Source organism: Meleagris gallopavo, chromosome 5, assembly GCF_000146605.3.
Source record: "Meleagris gallopavo isolate NT-WF06-2002-E0010 breed Aviagen turkey brand Nicholas breeding stock chromosome 5, Turkey_5.1, whole genome shotgun sequence".
In the NCBI taxonomy this organism is placed as follows: Eukaryota; Metazoa; Chordata; class Aves; order Galliformes; family Phasianidae; genus Meleagris; species Meleagris gallopavo.
This window is the reverse complement of record NC_015015.2, coordinates 12,579,126-12,583,273: the sequence shown is the minus strand read 5'-3', so window position 1 is coordinate 12,583,273 and position 4,148 is coordinate 12,579,126.

Sequence of the window (4,148 nt, the reverse complement as noted above, 5' to 3'; positions counted from 1 at the left end):
TTGAGCTGGTTTTAGTGGCAGTTCAAGGAGCTTTCTGGTGCAGTTGAAATGGAAGTCTGCAACAAAGCTGCTGTTTAATCCTCTGATGAACTCATCTTCATCCCTCAGGAACTTTTGGAGTCACAGAGCATGCCTGTCAGATGGCACATTGGTTTCTTGTCAAACAAGGAGAAAATTTCTTGGTATTGACTAATTTTTTTCCATTTCAGTGGCTGACTGCTTCATAGAATCAGTGGGAGTTAAATAAAATGATTTTTTTTTTCATTAGAAAAATGTCAAATCCCAGGTGGGGAGAGGAGATTGTTATTGAATGAAAACTTCCACTTATTTCATTCCCTCAAAGTAAGTAAATAAATAAATTAAAAATCACTCAACACTATATTTAGAATTTTTCCTCTTTGTTTTGGCAAAAAAAAAAAAAGTGATAGAACGTGACTCAAATTTGCAAACAGTTTTAGCTCCCTTGATGCTGCATTTTTTGCCCTATTTTAGTTTTGTCAGTGCTCACTGATTTGTGAGTTTGATATTCAGCTTCTCACCATTTTTGAGGACAACACTAATGTTAAATGTTATTTTCCTGCTATTGAGAGCAAAGAGTAGTGCCAAGTTGCATTAGCTGGGGGAAGCGTTGAAGCAATCTTGATTTCTTCTTTGACATAAACCACTTGATTCCCCAACAGACTGAGAACACAAATATTCCCTGCCCAGAGTGGTGAACCTCTGGCAGATGTAAAGGCTGAGGCTGTGCACTATTTGGTGTGAGGACACTCAAGACTTACTACCACCAGACAGCAGAGTTGCACACTTACATGCAAAGCTTCTGAAACAATGGATACCAACACTGTGCTTTCTAAGAGATAATAAGCTTCTGCTTAAAATTTTCGTGGAAAAAAACAGGTCTCATTAGCTTAGGAATTCAATTACTAACTAGTAAGTAAATTAATTTTCATTACTTTTTGTATTGTTTAATTCCCTTGAGCTTCTGAAAATCCCAAACATAGTCTGCATGTGGGCTGAACTCAAGAGGAAAGCTTTCTGAAATAAGACTTGTAGGCCTTTGACAATTAGTTGGTGATAGGATGACTCACAGCAGAGAATAAACAGTCTTGGCTATGAAGGATCAAGCTTTTCTATGCATACTTATGATTTTTTTTTTTTTAAAGCAAATCCAAAATGTGATGTGTTGCTGTTCTTTTAAGCACTTAAATACCATATCAAGGTCTATTCAGAGTGAATGGAAGAAGTGATTGTAGGGCAAAAAAATCATTACATTGCAACAGCACCTTTTTCAGTTTTTTATATGTTTGTCAAATAGTGCCACAGGACCAACGTATTCTAAATCCAAGTCTGAATTGATAGCTGTAATCATTGCGTAAGTTTTACTCGCTGGTTAAATCTAAAATAACCTGGGCCAATTCCCAGGTGGTGAATACACAAAACAACTAATGATAACTGTAATGTGCTTAATCAGAAAATGGTGTTCCATTCTGAAAAGTAAAGATGATAAAATGACGCTGTCTCTAAAAGTTTTTAACATAAGCAATTCAAACTTTAGTTTTCAACCTAGTTCCTGTTTTTGGAAGACTTCCTAAAGAGACTGGTGACTTCTAGCTCTGTTGTCTTTCAGAAATTAACACTGGTTATATGTTTATTTGTTTGTGCACCTGATTCTTGTAATAAGGCCAAAAAGATCTTTTAGATATATGAATCTATATACAATGCAAGAATCACAAAGGCACTTTGAGTAACTAAATAACTAAAATAACATTTTACAGTAATAAGTAACTAAAATAACATTTACTAAAGAATACCACACTAGAGCCAGCAGGTGAGCTGTTATTGGCATGTGTTACTTCACAGCACTATTCTCCCAAGGATAAACACAACACTTGTACTTCAAGTACTACACAAGGAGCACTCCAGGCATTAACTATTTAAGTGCTGGAAATTAAGGTGTGGAAATGCTAAACTTACATTTGTTTACTAAGATAGTCAGGAGTGAACAGAAAGCTGCCTTAGTCCTGATTTTTTTCAAAAATGACAGCTGCTTTTGTCACCTCAGCTTTTATCAACTCAAATATTTTCAAGTAGTTTCAAGCTAACTTAAATTGAGGTAACTAATTACTTTCAAAAGAAAAAACCTTACAGGAAGAATCAGAGAGGTAGGTGGAATAAAGAAGTGGGCAGGTAAGGAGCAAACTTTTAATTGAAAATGCTGACTGCTCTTCTGGGATGAGAAGTGCCTATAAGAGAGAAAATGATGAGCATGACAGTAACTTCTTTGCCTAGAGAGCGCAAGATGCAAAGTAATGTCACCTCGGGAAAGCATTGCACCATTAGAGTATTCTTCTCATTGCTGTGAAGAACTCTGATGCAGAAGGGCAGTGGAGCATCAGGTGTAGGCTTTGGTCATGCTAGTAAGGGAAGTATCCTGCAACCCTTCTGCTGCCTCACTGTTTTGTCAGGTCTCAGCAAATGCGTAAGTATTTCCTTAACACTTCAAAGCACAGTGAGTGAAGAGAAGAACAAGCCTTTTCCCAGATTTCAAGTGTTGTGGTACTGCCAAGTCAGCTCTGCTCTGACTAGATTACACTAGGAAGCTGATTTTTCAGCTGAGGAGTTTGTATGAAGCAATTACAGCTGCTTAAATGTTCTGTTGTATGCTGGCAAACATGCTTCATAAAACAACTTAATGATACAGGTCATGTTTTATTAAGTAGCTAAAGGCACAGGGGGTCAGAAGAGTATACAAGAGCTTGTGTGCATCATCCTACAATAACATGGTATGTCTTCCTTGGCAGTAGGTAAAGGAGAATGCCACTCTGTGCAGATCAGGTGGGTAAAATACGCAGCTTTAACATTCTTGCCATGTAAAAAAAATGGGAAACAAAACTGAACAGTTGAATCACACGTGTATATATATGGTTTTTTTTGTGGGGTGGTTTTGGTGATAGGACAAGTGAGTGCAGAAGAGTGCCCATTCACTAATTAAATTGGAATGTTGTCACATGCTTGAACATAAGCTGTTCTAAAACACTTATCTGAGTGTTTGCCTAGTGTTTGACAATCGTTGTCCAACAAAGCTTGGGCTTTGTTTCATTCTAAGATAGATCTACTTACTCCGAAGTTCTTTCTTCATTTTTCATGAGAACTGGCAATTAAAAATTAATGAGATCTATTTAGAGAAAAACAGCCATTTCTGTGAATGTCTGCACAGTACTGTTGTGCTGATTACACTATTTTTAATAGTTGTACCTTAGGCTATTCTTACAAAGATATTTAATTTGCTTTGTTAGATGGTATCTTCAGTGAACTAATAGAATGGAGTTATTTATTCCACAAGAATAAAATATCAGTTTTCTCTGGTTATGATTTTCTGCATTTTTTTTCCCTCTCAAGTCTTTAAATGTGTTTGTGAAAGACATAGGTTTCATCCTATTCATGTAAATTTCTTTTCCTCTCTATTTCTAAGAGCAGAATTTAATTGCAAGCAAAAGGGATAGATCAGTACATCTTGTATAGCAAATTCTGAATCACAGTAAGGATTTGCTGTAATAGATTATTCTGATCAAGATTTCTTCTTGATGCTTGGTCCCATTAAAGCCTTCAGAGCCTTCAGTTTACCAATTTCAGTTTACTGGAAGATTTTCAGTTTGGGTTGTTGTTGTTGTTGTTGTTTTTCCCCTCAATGTTTCCTAAGTAATCAGTTGTAAACCAGTACCCCTCCTCATTTCATCCACCACCTTTCCACACAGGCTGCTAGCACAGCGCTGACTCTCCTATAGCTCTTTGATTAGTGCCTATCTGTTGAAGGACCTGAATTTGAGATACATTGGATATATATTGGTATGTACCCATTGCATTAATTACATAATCTGTCACATTTGAAAATCATTGAAAAGATACATTTCAAATTCCAAGCTGTAGTGTCTCCTTGTGGTTTATAATTCAAGAAATACTTTTTAGAAATTCTGTTCTTGATACCATATAGTAAAGAAAGATCATCTCAAGTTTCAGAGGCAATGCAGAGGCTGGAGATCTGAGCTCAGTTCCTGGATTCCTGTGGAGACTTTGCCAAACTGTTCCATTTCTGTGCTTACTTCTCCAGGCACAAATTGAAGATGGTGTTGATTCATTCCTCCAACTCT